Raw genomic sequence first — 17,601 nt, 5'->3', positions numbered from 1 at the left:
ATAAATGGGAAAAGTAGGTGAGATTCTGTCAACAGCAAGGTAAGAAGAAATGCATCTTCATCAGAATGACAAACATATCTGCCTTTAACAAACATAGGTCAAAGCAAAATCCAAATATCTATGAATTAAATATTTTCACTTTATTTAGCCCCTTTTCTTTTGGATTTTAACAATTTCATTGAAGCACATCTACATTTATCTGAGATATTCATTTATGCAATTTAATTTTAGTGAGGATAAATTAAACTTACTATCAACCAATGGCTAAAAACTCGCAAGAAACAGCCTTTCTCACACTTTTTATAAATAATCTTAACTATGCCAAATAGTAACTTAATGATTGTCAAACTACAATATAAATACACTATACATCAATCTGCAACACCTCTTGGTACAACCATGACATAGATGTTAAAATAGCTTCATCTCTGCAGCTGACCAGCTGAATGGCAACATCACTAATCGAGGATCATACTAGGTATTTGACAGTATGTCTGACCTACAAAAAAAAATTTCTCATATAAGAGAAAGAAGAGGGAAATAGTGACTTTGTGAAAGTAGGTCACGTTCCCATAAACCATATTTTTTATGGCCCATTTTTCTCCATGCTTTATTCTTCAATTTCATGTCATCAGATGAGAATGAATGAAAAGAACCATCATAAAATTCTTATTCCGTGGAGACTGAAAATTGTCACTGGTTGCTTTAAAAAACCTTATAATATTGCCTTTTTATTTGTGACTAAAAGCAAGACCTAATTTGTACTTGGGTCTTTCAAAACTAGATATGTGCCTGCAAAGTAAAATTTCCCAGATTACAACAATTTTCTGCACATAAAAAGTAACAGAGGTTTGAAACTCACCAAGTGAACAGTCAAGTCACAAAGCAACAATGGGATTTTGTAAGCATCATGGATGGAAGAATCTGGTTAAATAAATGAAAGAGGGTTTTTTTTCTTTTTTTGCTGTTTTTGATATGAAAAAAACCCTTTGGTTTTGATATGAAAAAAAAAAACTTGAAAAAGCAAATTTCCAAGAGGTACTGAAATATAAAACATTAGAAGAAAGATGGTGGAAGAAAAGGCCATACAATACCATTACTGTATTCCTAGATACCCATTTCCTTGATATTGTGTTCATTTTGGGATCTTTCCAACACCGTGCTGGAAAAGATAGTCTGAACAATGGTATTTACTTTTCAACCACTCTCAAGAAATTTATGAGTGATTTGGTCATACGTTTTCATACTTCAGTACAAGCTGAAGGCATTAAGATACCAGAGAGATTGATTTGGCAACTGTGTCTCTATCTCGTGTGTACTCTCACTTGGTAGCTATTGTCTCCTGTAACACATAAATAAGGATGCTTGAAGCGTAAGGATAGAATCCACAAAAATTTTGCCATTTCTGTACACTCTAATAAATGCATGACAGTTTAATGTTGATTTAAGGCTGTATGACAGGAGATAGGTATCCCATTTTGGCCTAGTACCTGCCTTCCTCAAGAAGACACGCTTCTGCCATGAAGTAACTTGTGTGCAACCTTTTCTGTTCCCTAACAAAGAGCTTGGAATCACAAACCTGTCTAAACTTCTTCAAGCATAAAAGATGGCGCATGAAGAAAGATGGAGCAAGGCAGTTAATATGTCCAAAGGAAGATATGTTATGGAAGCAGAGATTTCCTTTTACACCAGTTGAATAACTAACCCATTTTGTGGGATTGCAATTCTGTTCTCATAGCAATTTAGTTGTTTTTAAATTAAATACCAGAAGCATCTTGAATATAAAATTTAAAAAAAAAAAAACTTCTGTTTTTTTTCAACACAAATCCAAATAAATGCATAGAGACTTGCACAGGAACTTAATGAAGGATGATGGGGACATGTAAAACTGCATGAAGCTGGAGTGGGGATGATGTCAGTGAACTAGGCCTCAGATTCCACTCCTGATGGTAGACCACCAAAAAGCTGGGCAAGTCAATCTGCTGGAAGTGGAGAGAATTGCACCTGTACATTGGAAGTTCTACTTTGGTTTCTGTTGTGTAGCATAGTCATAATAGGAAAAGTAGATTATAAAGGGACTTGACACATTGCTCTACCTATTTACTGGACTGAACCTGGCTGAGTGCATATGGCTCTTCCACTCAGTTGAAAGAAGAAAAATTTTTCACACAGTTCCACTCAATGAAAGAAGAAAAAAGTGAATAAAAAAACTCAGTAACACTGGTAGTTGGCTTATCACAATTTCAGTTCATAATTCTGTGGTTTTAAATTTTGTTCATGCCCAAAACTGAAATAAGTAGAGTATCTACTGAACATTACCATCAACATACACAGCTACCTAACACTTCATTAGAGACTACTCATAACCAGTTAGGGATTATTGCACAAATTATGTATTAACTGAAAAACTGCATCAATTTGCTTCCCTGTTCTGACCATCTTTAGTAACAGAACTAGTATTCAAATCAGCAGCTATACAGACCTCAAGAAGATTTTATAATAAAAACTATAATTAAAAAAACCCTGAGAAATAAGAAAAGTTACAATCACTAACTGTTAGAAATACAAGAGAAACTAAAGTAAGATACAGAATTAAATTGATGTGAAATGGTGTATTTCAATCTATTTCATGCATTCTTTTTGATTTTACAATCCAAATACCAAAACAGGTATCTCAAACTTTATCCACAGAATTTATCCAGAATTATTAAAACATTACTATTTGATAAATAAAAATATAATCCAATCATTTATGCTAGAAAGCATAAATTCAAGCTCATCTACTTTTAGTGAAAACCCCCATAAACAAAAAAAAAAAACAACACAAGACCACATTTGCCTGGTTTGTTGATTCCTTAGTGTAAGCTTACAATTGATAAGGTAAACTTCAAGAACCTGAAAATTCAATCACAGTAATTTAAATGACCAGTTAATAGCAAAAAAAAATAATAGATCTAGTGCAGATTTTACTCTATGGCATAAAGTTGTTGACAATACTTTTCTCAATGAAGAAAAATTGAATTATAGCCTTAGAGTGGTTTAATTTGGTACAAATTTTGAATAATGTTATATACATTTCCAAAGCAGATGCTAAGAGACTCTACAAGGACACTCAGCTCAATCAGAAGCCAGATTAAAGTTCCATCTGGAATGAAACAGTTCCACAGCTCTATTACAATTAGCAGAGTCACCAATGTCACACTCAAAAGTTGGGCAATGTGAAACTCTTTCTTTTCGAAATAGAGCTATTAGTCAAGAAAACAAGCAAGTGCTTCACACATTTTTAAAACAGACTTTTTAAGTACTCACAAACTTGTATTTTTGTAGTCAAGATGAAAACTCTCATTCTTATTATTATGGTAATATGAATCACAAAGACTATCCAGACAAGGATTTTCTATCACCTCTCCCATTGCATGAATGTAGCATTAGAAGTCACAAGTGTTCAAGTAGCTGCAATACTCAAAATATCGGCAGGCTGGGAATAGCACAGAGTAAAATTCAGGACTGATTTCAAATTGCCCTGATCCTTGCATTCCCAATTTCCAGAGTTCTTGTTATGAAATAAATCATTTTCCTAAAATGGCATGCTAAAGAATTGCAAGTGACCCATCTTTAGTCAGAATAAGAACAGAATTACCCGTGAGACCTAATGGCTGAAAGTGAAAGCCTAATACTTCAGACAAATATTCAGTGTAATGGGATTTTCCTAGATTTAAGCAAAAACCAAATTTCAACCCAAGTTTATAAAACAAAAGCATCCTTTCAAAGCATAATTCAGTAAATGGTAGTGCTGATACAAAGACAGTAAAAAACAAGTTAAAGATATAAAAAATATGCCACATGCTTTAAACTTACTATTTAACCATTTAAATAAATAATGCACCACACAAATAAGCAAGAAGTTGGAAATCAAATGCCCACATCTTGCTTGTCTTTTCCTCCAAGTAAATTCATAGTGGTTGCAGAGTAATATAGACTCTTAAAAAATTACAGCTCATTACACATGTTTTCATCAAGAACATCTTGGTTAAAGAGCATATTTATGTTTTTCCAGATTCCAGTTACATTAATCAGCCCGATTTCTACTGTCAAATACTAAGCTGCTTAGTCTGAAAATATCTAAAATGACAATATCCAGGTAAGAGCAAAGTTGAGGGATAACTGTAGCCACTGTTCAGTTAGCAGCCTATACTGTTCTGGGATGAAGTAAATTCCAGCTTCCAAAGAGAACAGCAAGATTCACAATTTCATATTTAGTAAATTTAATTAATGTTTAAATACTTACTAATAGTGTCCACATCTGAAATTTAGTCTTCTAAGTCTTTAGAGAGAAAAATTAACAATCTGGAGCAACAATACAACTTTGTCTTTTGCCTGACTCTGTAGTTATTTCTGCAAACAGTGCACAAGAGAACTAACTATTGCCAATACCATGCAGCAGGATGGAGGCATTTTAAGAGGCATTTAGAAACAGAAGGACTAGTTGAAATTTCAAGTATAAAAGCAAAATATCAAAATTGAGGTCAATGCAACCTGATCAGTACTGTTGACAGAACTTTGGCTTTTTAAGGCAGTGGTCAATAAAAGTGTCCAAGGCTGCTAGTTACACCACAAAGGGCAAAGGGCATTCAAAAACTCCAGCAGTGATGAATCCACAGTGAAATGACCACTGTATTTCAGTTCCACACATGAACGTAGTGGGCCATCACAACAGCCAGCTTCCCTGTTAACAGGTTAACAGGTTTTCTGAAACATTAACAAATAAAACAGCACCTAAAAGTTAAAATGTTAGTTGACAGAAAGTAAAGGATTGTAACCAAAACATAAGTCTCAAATCCCTGGCTCACCACAAGCCTAGGGAGTCTTTCCAACAGCATAGGTCCTGGTCACCAGGTAACTAGAGTGCCACAGTGCAAAGCACAGGTCTCAAAAGGTTACTGTAAGAATTATCCTTCTCAGTGTTGAGCACATAAAATCTTAACTGAGACCAGACACATATATAAGGTTTTTGCAACAATAAGGAACTATTTAGCTCATTCCCACAAGTAGTAATCACCTATGCTTTCAATCTTCAGCACGTTTTTTTTTATGAAGGTCAGTCTGGACTGCAATGTAAAGATTTCCAAATATAATTCATCATCTGTGACTCTCATGGAAGAGTCATGAACTTCCATATCTCCGGACAAAAATAATGCAGTAACAGAAGAATCTTTCCTTCCTCTTTCAAACACTCAGCAATCTAACAGTAAGCAAATACAACCAGAAGTAGTTTACTTCTTAGTACCACACAACCTGTCCCCAAGCAAGTAATGAAATTACTTGAAAAAGGCTAACAACAAGCATATTTCGTTTCAGATCAAGTAAGGGACTGAAAGCACTTAGCAGCATCTCTGAATGATCTCTCTGTAAGAAGCAAAACATTTATTCTCACTCTTCTGTGTATCTCAACAGCTCTGGACCTATGATGAACTCTCACCTACTTTAAATGATGTGACACAAGTCCTGGTTACTCAAGTAGAGTGATCTGCCTAATTCTGGCAGAAAACTCTGAACAATTCCCACCAGCTCCTTGCCTGTGAAATTTCTGAAGTATCATTCCTTTTTCTGTGCCTTCTCGAGAGCTACATGCAGCTGTTTAGAGACTTGCGAAGTGACACAGGCATAGGATTAGATTAGCAGGGTTCCAATGCACCATTCTAACTGCCTGTTCTGCCACAACCTTGAAGTAGTTGGACAAAACCACCTCATGGACAAACATCTGGCTAACATAATCCAGTGAAGAGATGGATAAGGGACGATCAAAAAAACTCAACAACTGAAAACATAATTTAATTAATGTTCACAGTTCACCAATCTAGTCTGTAGCTTAGCAACACTCTTACAATCTCTGTTGATGCTAACCTGGTATTTGGCAGCATCTGTAGAAAAAACACTTATCACCACTTCTGTTAGCTGGGAAAGTCTATTCCATTCTAGCAGTGACTAAAAGTTACTCAATTATTCATATCTTCATCATCACTCAGCTGCAGCATATTTCAGGATCAAGGCATAAAATTCTAGGTTTGAGCTCTCTCTTCTGTGTACTTACTTGACTTTAGTTAACTACCCAGAGTTCCATGGGAAAGAAAATTTGCTGTGATTAGAAAGACAAAACTCTTCCACATGAAGGACAAAACTTTCTTGGAGGGTGGTCCAAGAACTCAAAACAAATCATGACTCCTACCAGGCAGCAACCACCATAGTCAACTGTAAGTCCAAAGTGTTTCTTGCATTTGCTGTCCTACACATCCCAAACTTTTTTAAACCCTTAGCACAAAACAAGATTCTCTTTTGTTAATACTTATTCCCTTGAAGCAGACTGATAGAACATAGCACAGCTGAAGAAGTGTCACCAAACACTACAATGGGTGATGAGATCATTGGACCTCAGCAGAGAGGCCAGATCCTACCTAGTCCACCTCAGTACTAGATTTGTCTGCCAACAGCCACCACACTCCTACTGCCTTCCCTGCTATTACTAACAGAGCTTTACCCCTCTTTTTACAATTTCTATGCACTTCTCACTGTTGTTCCAGAGGAAGCAAACACTAAGAAGCTGACAATCATCTTCACACATGAGTAACTTCTCATTGGCAAATACCTTTACTGTGCTTTCTGAATACTTGCTTTAAATGACAGAGACGATGGATTTGAAAACTGGTCTAGTGTAGAAGATAAAAGGTTGTATCTTTTTTTTTTCTCAGTTCTATTTTCTGTGTTCTGTAGCTTGTTAGCCAAAATTGCTTTGAACAGCTGATTGCACTGTATACACTGCAGTCTTCCTATATCTTAAGGCAGAAACATAACAAAGAATTTCAGTATATTAGGTATGTATGACTTCCCATGTTTGAATCAAAGCTTGCTGTCCTTGGAATTGTCTTCCACATATACTCCTATCACAAGTCTTAAAATAGTTTCCAGCAAATATCCTGTAAAGGATGTAACGCTTAGTAGCTCTATAGTTTTTCACTATTTTCAATAGCAAAGAAAAAAAGGATTAAATATTGGAGAATACTTACTAAATTAATTTTATTGGAGAACAAAGTGCACTACGTAAATATTTACAGAAGTGATACAATTGTCATTAAATCAGTACTTTAATCACTTTATGCAGTCTAGCTCAATAAATCAACCTTTTCACCAGCAATTTGGAATTGATACTCATCTTTTTTTAAGGAAAACAGGGATATTGTTCTTTACTTTATACCGCCTTTAGTATGCAGATTACCTTGACGACATTATTCCATTGTGCAGCACACAAAGACAGATTACTAATTATTTGTTGGAGGAAAGCTCTTTTATGTCATTTTTTTTTCCGTACAAGCATGTAAGATGATTAAAGAGGAATCCTAAGGAGACAGAATAATAGAATCATAGAAATGTTTAGGTTGGAAAATACCTTAAAGATCATCAAGGCCATTCCCTCTTGTCCTAGTGCTTGTTCCCTGGGAAAAGTGAGACCTCCACCTGGATACAACCATCCTTTCAGGTAGTTGTAGAGAGCAATAAAGTCTCACAAGCTTCCTTTTATCAAAGCTAAATAACCCCAGCTCCTACTGCTCATCAGATTTGTGTTCCAGACCAGCTTCATTGCCCTGCTCTAGCACATGGACATGCTCCAGCACCTCAGTGTCTTTCTTGCACTTATGGGGGCAGAACTGCACACAGGACTCAAGATGTGGTCTCACCAATGCCCAGTAGAGGAGAACAATCACTGCCCTTGTCCTGCTGGCCACAGTATTGCTGATACAGGCCAGGATGCCAATGGCCTTTTTGGCCACCTGGACTCATGTTCAGCTGCTGTCAACCAGCACCCTCAGGTCCTCAGGGCAGGTTTCCAGCCACTCTGCCTCAGCCTGTAGCACTGCCTGGGGATGATGTGACTCAATGGCAAGACTCAGCTCTTGACTTTGTTGAACCTCAGACCATTGGACTTGGTCCATCCATCCAGCCTGTCCAGACCTCCCTGCGGAGGCTTCCCACCCTCCAGCAGATCAACATTCTTCCCCAGCTTGGTGTCATCTGCTAAATGACTGCAGGTACACTTGATCATGTCATCCAGATCATTGATGAAGATATTTAACAGGGCTAGTGTCAGTCCTGAGCCTTGAAGAATATCACTTGTTACTTGTTGCCAGCTGGTTGTAACTCCATTCACCACCACTCCTTGGGTCTATCCATCCATCATTTTACCCAGCAAACAGTACACTAACCAAAGCTATGAGCCACCAGTGTCTCCAGGAGAACACTATGGGAAATGGTGGCAAAGCCATGATTCATGTCCAGGTAAACAACATTCACATCCTTTCGCTCATCCACCATGTCATAGGACATCAGGTTAGATAAAAGGAACCTTTCTTTCACAAACCCATGCTAGCTGGGCCTGATCATGCAGTTGTCCTGTACATGCCAGGTGATGGCACCTAGGATGATCTGTTCCATGATCTTCACCAGCACTGAGGTCAAGCCTTTAGTTCCCCAGATCCTCCTTTTGGCCCTTCTTGTAGACAGGCTGCCAAGGCAGGCTTCACTTTGTCAGCTTGCAAAGCTGCAGTCAACTGAGATATTCCCAGTGAGCCAGAGCTTCTGGTAAATGCTTGAAAGCACTTCATGAACATTTCAGCCACCTCCCTCACTACCCTTGGGTGGATCCCATCCATCCCCATAGACTTGTGTGTTTCCAAGTAGTGTAGCACATCACTGAACACTTCCCCTGGGAGTATGGAAATTTCATTTTGGTCCCTGTTCCTGTCTTCCAGCTTAGGGGCCTGGGTACCTAGAAAACAGCAGGTCTTTCATCCAAATGATGCAAAGAAGACACCTCAGCCTTTTCCTTATTCTTTGTCATATATTTCCTCTACATCCAATAAAGGATGGAGATTGTCCTCAATCTTCCTTCTGTTGCTAATGTATATATAGAAACTTTTTTCTTTTAAAGCAATGGCCAGATGAAGTTCTAGTTGGGTTTTGACCCTTCTTGCTTTCTCCCCTTATACCCTCACAACACTGTTGCAGTCCTAATTTGCCTGGCCCTTCTTCCAAAGCTGATGTCATGCTGATGTTCTTCCCCACTGGTTTGGTTTTTCATTTCAGGGCGTAAAAGTAGACAATGGGATAACTGCATGAAGTTACTAAGTGGCATATGCAAAACAAACAAAGGGAATTATTTCTTCTAGTACCTAGTTAAAAGTCAAGTCGCAGAACTGTTTGCCATGGGACATTAAAATTTTACAGAGGATCAAAAAGTGACCCGATTTTTAGAGGAGAGAAAAAAAATGGGGGATGAACAACACCACCACCAAAAAAATAACATACACAGAAAAAAATCACAAGCCCCAAATAATACAGCTTCAGGTTCATCAGTAAAAAGACACCATTGCTGATTCTCCTCAGCAAAAGCTTCCTGATCTCCAAAAGGCAGAGATGTGTATGTGGGAAAAAGCATCACAGACTTCTCAAAGTCTTAAGCAAACTTTCTAAGAATCTTTTCTTGGACAGGCTGGAGAAAGGATACTAGAAGTGTGTGTGGTCTTAGTCACTCTGGTTGTAATATGCCTCACTGCTAAAAGTTTAAGGCAAAAACCTGGAAATATTCTGCTCAATTACTTATTCAGCATTTAGAGACTGTGACAATCTCTCAGATGGATTCTAAATAACCTGATTTTTTCAAGGCTTTGGATGAGACAGTTCAACAACTTGGAATGCTGTAAAACAACAGGAGAAGCAGAAAGACTTGTTCTATTTTAAAATAGAATTAAAAGATTTTCTGACAATAAAATTCACCTTTTTTAAAGCAGAGTTACCAGTTCAGTTTATTATAAATATGTCATTAAAGAAATCCATTTTCATTTCAAAATGCATTCTTTGTGCTACCCATTTTAACATTTATGTTAAAACCCCAACATATCACTATTATTGTGCACTTAACTCAGTGTGCACTGAAGAGGAATTTGAAAAGTCCTAAAAATAAATTAATTGGGTTTTCATTTTCATGCAAAATTAAAAAATATTAATTTTGTACATGCAAACAAGATGTAAATATCTTTGTAAATGTAACTACTTTAAAAATGCAGAAATGTACTAATTGTGTCTAGCAATAAATAAATACAGAAGTACTCCAGTAAAAATACAGTTTTTGAAAACCAAATTTACTACAGACACAATCTTTCCTTGGGAACATTAAGAAAGTAAAAAATTGATGATTAATGTCTGTGTAAGTCTTTATGTTCAAATCATGAATAAATGGCTGATTCAAGCTGCAGGAGTAATTTCACTGATTTTCTGTTACTATTAGATCTATGCTTACAGAAATGCCCTCAAATAATAATACAATTATAATAATATAAATTGGCTCCTACTGCCTGCATTTCTATACTGTCATCATTGGCTGCAAATAACAGACACTGATACAATAAAATAACCTTACAGGAAAAATCAAAAAATCCTGTCCCCAGAGACAGCAAGTACCCCTTGACAGAGCTTTGTATATTTTTCTGGCACTAAGATTTTACTTGCTGAAATTTGAACCAATGTGTTCACGGAGCTTTCCTAAAGTTCACAGATCTAGAGCTGATATTCTGCAGATCTCTTTCTGTATTGAAGTCATCTGCGGAAACAAGGTGACTGCGCTTGAATTTTTCATCTGATTCCTTCCTGACCTATAGAAGCATAAAGAAAAAAACAAGTCTGCTGAACAAGATTTAACACAGGAAAACATAGCCCTTTTAATTTTGATTTTAGTCAGCGTGGTCACTTCTCTGATTTTTCTTGAACTAACAATCTGTGTCAAAATACTGTCACTCCTTATGACAAAGATTTCACTTGAAATTCTAAGCTGGGATCCATTAATAGAAAAACAGAAATCAATATTAAAAAACTTGAATTGTTTATTTTCCAAGGATTGGAGGTAGGTTGTATTGACCCTGAATATTCAGAATTCAATGTTATTTGGATGGATGAGGTTAGGAAGATAACTGAGAAGATACTGAAAAATTACTATGTAACTGTTAAGTTATAGCATTCAACATCTACAAGCAAGTCTTTCAACACTATGTGGGGTAAGATGCATTTGTTCACCAGTAGCAGAGACATGAAGGAGAATCTCAACAGCTTTAAGCTGATTACTTTGCACTCTAGTTTATTTTAATATAAATGCAATTTTAAACCTTTGCAGTTCTTTCCCCAAGATGACCAGAAATATAACATGTTAAGTGCTTGAACAATCAGGAGCTCCCTCCTCCCCATCCTTCAGACAGCACACAATGTAAACTTTGAGCTCAACTGTCTGAAACTCTTTTTTTCTTTTCTGAGATGACAATCTAGAATCTTGCAAGCAATGCATATAGAATAGCATTATATTTTATCACCTTCTCAGTTTGGAAAGACAAATATTTTCAGAGTAGGCCTGGTTCTTCTGTCTCAGAGCAAAGGGAGTCCTGATATGCAGCTATATGAGATGATGACTAAGTGTTATTCTCAGTGAAGTGGCATAAAGATACAGCTGCCTTCCTTCCACTAACCCATCTCAGTTCTTTATTTCTTCACCTTTTATCTCAAGTTCAGTTTTTCTCTAACAACAGTCTTAATCTTTCCAGCATTTTGTTTCCTTCCCTTTTTAAAAATCACTCCACTTTCTAAATCTTTTCTCTAGTCCTTCAACTACTTTTCTCTGTCTTAATCTCTTAATGCCAACGCTGGATGCATACAATCATGTATGATCTGTACATGTAATCACCATTTTAAACTAAGACCTTTTGGATAAAAGCAGTAGAAAAGTTTAACAAGTTACGAAGTCAACTGGTATTCAAGTTCATCTCCTCTGTAACTTCAGCAGCAGCTGCAATACAATCCTCAAAACCAGAGGACAAATACTAGTTTTCATACCTTAGAAACAGCTGCTATTCAGAAAGATGAAAGCAAACAAGCTTTTCAAAGGTACATTTACACTCAGAGACACATCACCCCTCATCCTGTTCCTCAGTGGTTTCATCAACCATACCAGAATGTACATTATGTCAATAAAATTCTACATATATCATTGATTTTGCCTATTACATGCATGCAATGAAAAAGGAACTTAACAAATGGGGGAAGGGGTGACTGAGAAAAGTAATTCTCTTTCCAACCTGAGGAAACTTTAGACAAATTTGCCTTTGATAATCGACTGAACAAGCTGCACTGCAAGCATCAAGGGATGGTGCAGGGATATCTAGCAGGTGCTGCAGTTTATCACAAAACCGTCTAAAATAATTGGAAGTGACAACCAGCACTACCACAAATGATTTATTAGTCTTTCACTCAGCTTTTCAGCTTCCTCAGGGCCAGAATAAATAATTTACCAACTCTGTATCTTCCAATCATTAATTCTTCCCTGTGCATCCAAACTACATTTAACTCTGCTGGGTTCAGTGGAATTAAAAACACAATATGAAGACTTTTCCCCCCCCCAAGTATAGTATTATCTGACTTTATCTAAAAGTAAAATTGTCAATCAAAATTTGTATTGGTGATAGAAGGGATTAGAGCTAGCAACTAAAGTTAAGTTACATATATCTGCATATTAAAATGAAAGCTAAACTGACGAGATATCAACAATTAAATGCTCCCAGGGGGTCAGGCGTGTTCTCAAGATATAAAGTACTGATAGTGTCTGAAGTTATTGATGAGCATTGTTTTTCTGATCCACAAACTAACATTAATTACAGACAAACATCTTACATGTCCCACATTGTAAATGCAGGATGAAAACACTGGCTAGGAAACATTTAGAAAATAAATGAAAAAGGAGATGTGTGCAAAATGAAAGGATTAAACATGAACAGAATGATTCTGTAAAAAAGCAATACTTTCTGAGGAAATACACTGAAGATATAAGATTTACATTGTGTTCATATCACAAAAAGAGGAATTAAAAAAAAAGAGTATTATACAAGGCAGAATAAGAAAACAGGAGTATAAAATGGCATAGAACCAAAGTACATTTTCAAATTTAAAAGAGAATATATAAGGTACCATATTCCTATTAATTATGTAGAGAAAGCATAGAGAAAACAAAATCACACCCTAAACCCATTTTTGATGTAAGATAGTCTTCTCTCATTAAATCAGCATCTATGATTAAAACCAAGATCATTTTTGGTACATAATGTATTGCATTGTTAGAGAAGCATCTGTTTGTTGCACAGCAACACATTTTTCAGCTTTAAGAAACTACTGACATAGAAGAAACAACCTAGACTTTGAAAATACAATAATATTTTTGCTTCCAAAACCATTTTGTACTAAAGGGGTTAATAACATTAATGTGCTAATATTCTGCATTCCAAGAGGAGGCTTCAAGCTGTTGGAAACATAGAGAAGAAGAATTTCATAGTACTAACAGCTTTCTTTCTGTCCTATGGGACAGAGACAACTCAAACTTTTAAGTGCTTACAAGAAAACCTCAGTAAAGCTATGAAGGCTAATCAATAGGGCTTTCACCAAATGATAATACAGTCTGAAATAAAATAAATTTGCCATAACAAAAATGCCTTACCCTTTTTCTCAACATTAATCTCAACACAGAGAAAAGTACAGTATGAACTACAAGTCCAAAATAGCTGACATAAAAATATTTGTCCACACTGTTTTAAATGACACAAAAATTTTCACAAACCAGGAAATTTACAACAATTTATTAGAAAGCAATTATCCTATTTCTCAAATCTTAATGGTCCTTTTTAGTAAGACTGTAAAATCTGTACTCTCAATTTTACTCTGTAGTGCGTATTTCCTTTCTTCATTTAAAATGCGAAATCCTCTGCAACCAACCATGTGCAAGCTAAACTCAACCTCTCAACATTTTCAAGAGAATGACACTGTTATAAGGGCTGAGTAATTTCATCACTATGACAGAGGATGTTAAAACAAACCAAAATATCTTTAAAAATGCAATACTGTAAATTAAGCAAAAGTTGGAGAAACTAAATCACAGGCTAGGTATTGGTAAAACCTTAGGTCTCAGTAGACAGAGGGAAAGTACTCTGAGAAGCCTACTAAAGACAAAAATATATTTGATCCCAGCATCAAATCACTAAGTCAAAAGTCATTTGCCATTGCAGTCAGTTTTCTAGATTTATAAGAAAGCATTTACTCTTGACAAATTAAAAAAAATATTGCGAAGTAAGCTGACTGTTCCTTATAGAGTACAGACACAGGTCCTATAAATGAACAGATCCAGGAAGCTATTTTGTCATCTAACTTTTGATGCCAACTAGTTATGGCATATTTCTTGAACAAGTTCAAGGACTTTTTGACTTGGAGAAAAATGGATTTGGACATCAATTCCCTTAATAGAGTCCTGAATACAAGTACGCAATGTATTTCTCTACAGGTCTCTTTACAAACTCATAAAAAACCAAAGAAGTCCCACCATAAAAATCAGTGGAGTCTGTTCATACTCACAGGCAGAAGTGTTTGGAAGTGACAGCTGGTCACAGAAAATAATAGGCTAATCAGAGCCTGAAGTAATTCTGGCAAGAAAAAGGATTCAATATTTGATCTTTTTCTGATTAAAATGCAATTATAGCTATTGATATGATCGTAGACTCTCAAAATGACCTCTCTCACACAAAAATGATTTAGTATTGTTTTAAGTAGACTTTCTTCAAAGATTAAATAAAAAAATTGTCAGAGATTAAAAGAAGGGGGTGAGAAGGATCAAGCCCAAGGAGCAGAATAAATCAGCCTTAATATACGCAATTACAAAGTTTCACTGAAATCTGTGCTGCCTCTAGAAGAATACAAAGTGTACAAGAAATTCTCATACATGGTTTTCAGCATATAAGAAACTAACTGCATTTCTTCATGCTCCTATCAGTTCTGGGTCTATCTATAGCCAATAACGTCTGCTTTATAGAAATGTTCCTAAGCAAGTACTGGGTAAATTCATATTTGAATTTATCCCGAAAGAAGTATCATGTTGGCAAATGCCTGTTTTGACAAAACATCCTCACCTAAGGCATAGGTTCACAGATTTCTTCAGTCACTCTTGGTGTGATTTTTCACCTCCATCAATCTAGTTTCCTTTCCTCACTTTTTTCATCACAGCTATTTGTACATTCTGACAAAACCTTGAGGAAGAAGAAAGAAACACTCAGTTTTGTCTGTATTTACCATTCAGTAAATCTGTCATTTCCACTTTATCAAAAGGAAGTGAGGCAGAGAGGGGCCACAGAGTGTATGCGGCAGTGAGTTAAGGATTGAACTTGTCATCTCCTGTTTCCCACAGCAACACTTTCTGAAGGTATACAAATCAACAGTGCATCCATCATTGCCATTTTGGCAGAAAGCATAGGTTCAACCTCCAAGATTCTCCAGAGCTGCATTTCAACCTGAGCTATCATAAACCATTTTCTGTCCACTACTACAAAAAACACAGCAACCTACAAGGTATGAAAGATAAGCCAAAGTTATGAATCCTGTTGAGTACATATCTGAATAGGAACCCTAAACAACACATTTCCAAGAATGAAACACATGAGGGAGAATTTTATTTAGGAAAATGCTAAGGAGAGCTCTACAATGTCTGTAAAAACCCATGCAAGCTATTAAGTACCTGTTAACTTTTTGACCTATATTAAGGTTAAAATCTAGTATGTGGACTATCCCTAGATGTTTACCTAACATCTGAGACATTGAATTAATTGTAAGAAAGGTTTGAAACCTGCAGAGGATTCTGGGGAAAAGAAAACAAACACACAACCCCAATCCAAACAGTTCATCCCCAGGGGTTTCATCAAAGAAAGTCAACTACATCAACTTAGAAATACTTGACAAAAAAATTACAAAAATGGCCCCTTTTCCCCCTTCTTTTGAATGAGGTTACTTTTGTTTTATTTTCAGTTTTAATATTCAAATCACTCAGCCCAGTTAAACCAGCAATGTGTAAAATTCTAATTTTCAAGCCAAAAAATCATTATTGCAGCTCAGATATTCAGGTCCATTTTTCTGTAAAGTCTGTTTTTCTTTCCACACATAGTGATTATCCTCACGACTGAAATAGATGAAAAAAACTGAGGTAAGATAGGAAATGACATTTGCTCAGACTTCTTAGCTAAGGAGTCAGCAGGGCTCACTGGAAAAACGTTAAACTACATTTGAAGAGGGACATAGCCAGGCTTGACAGACATGAGGTGTGAGAAGGGAAACGTATAGCAACCACCAAAGTAGCAAAAGCTTAAGAGAGGATACCATCAGTATCATACAAGAATCCAAAGGCACAATCACAACACAGGACGAGGGGGTGTATCTTTTCAAATACTTTCTAGAAAGTGCTATAAAGCAATGCAAGCAGTATGGGAAACAAATCGGAAAAATTAGAGAACTGTGTGCAGTCAACAGGGCTTTGGTCTCAATGAGATTACAGCGACATGGTAGGAACACTCCTGACTGGAATGTTGTCATGATGGATTACACACTGTTTAGGAGAAGCAGATCAGGAAGGTGCTGTGGTGAAGTTGCCCTTTATGTGAGACAACACAAGAAATGCATTCAGTTCTGTCGTGGGATGGATGATGAGTGAGTTGAGATCTTATGGGTTAAGATAAAAGGGCAGACTAGCATAGGTGACACTGCTGTGGATGTCTGCTACAGGACACCTGACCAGGACAAGGAAATAGTTGAAGTCTTCTAGAGGCAGCTTCAAAGATACAGGCCCGGGTTCTTGGGATCTTAAACTACCCTGAGGTGTACTGGAGAAGGAACACAGCAAAGCACTAACAGTCCAGGAGGTTCCTGGAAAAGCACTGATGAAAACTGTGTGAGACATGTAGTCAGAGGATCCCAAAAAGAATGGTGTGCTGGCTGCCCAGTCTTATCCTAACAGGGAATGCCTTATTGGTGGTGGGGGCAGCCTTGGTTTCACTGACAAGACCAGACCTCAGGAATCTCTGACCCAAGAGACCAGGGTAAAGGAATGTTGGAAGGAAGGCTTTCCATTGGTCAAGGAAGATTGGATTAGAAAACACCTAGCAAAACGTGACATCAAGAAGCCCATGGGCCCTGGCAGGAGGCATCCAGGAGTGCTGAGAGAGCTAGACAACACCACAGCTAGGCTGCTCAACTCACAGTCATCTCTGAAAGGTCATGACCATCGGAGGTGTCTGAAGGCTGGAAGAAAGCAAAGGTCACCCTGGTCTTCAAAAGGGGCAAGAAGTAGGACCCAGGGAGCTACTGGGCAGGCAGCCTCACCTCAGTCCCTGGGAAAGTGATGGAGCATCTCACGCTGGAAATCATCTCTATCCACATGAATAACAAGAAGCTGATCAGGAGTAGTCAGTATGGATTCCGTGAAGGTAAATTATGCTTAACCAACCTGACTTCCTTCTGTAGTGAAATAAATACCTGGGTGGATGAGGGGAGAGCAGTGAGTATTGTCTACCTTGACTTCAGCAAGGCTTTCCACACTGTCTCTCACAATATCCTCATGGGCAAACTCGGGAAGTGCGGACTGGATGAGTCAACAGTGGGGTGGATTTGGAACTGGCTGAACCAGAGGGTTGTAATCAGTGGCACAGAGTT

At 37.0% G+C, this 17,601-nt stretch overlaps 1 protein-coding gene across 11 annotated transcripts in view; it reads right to left on the bottom strand.

Moving 5' to 3' along the window:
• Positions 1-17,601, bottom strand: part of TBC1D5 (TBC1 domain family member 5) — a 312,792-nt gene that overhangs the window by 253,109 nt on the left and 42,082 nt on the right. Inside the window, exon 3 of one of the 11 annotated variants that reach the window (XM_077787221.1) lies at positions 15,036-15,152. The exons of the other annotated variants lie outside the window; for them this stretch is intronic. The gene's annotated coding sequence lies outside the window, so the exon portion shown is untranslated. The remainder of the gene's footprint in view (positions 1-15,035; positions 15,153-17,601) is intronic. 11 annotated transcript variants of the gene reach the window in all.

This window comes from Lonchura striata, chromosome 1 (genome assembly GCF_046129695.1).
Source record: "Lonchura striata isolate bLonStr1 chromosome 1, bLonStr1.mat, whole genome shotgun sequence".
NCBI classification, from domain to species: Eukaryota; Metazoa; Chordata; class Aves; order Passeriformes; family Estrildidae; genus Lonchura; species Lonchura striata.
The sequence above is the reverse complement of the archived record's forward strand: the minus strand, read 5'-3'. Positions and strand labels throughout refer to the sequence as shown.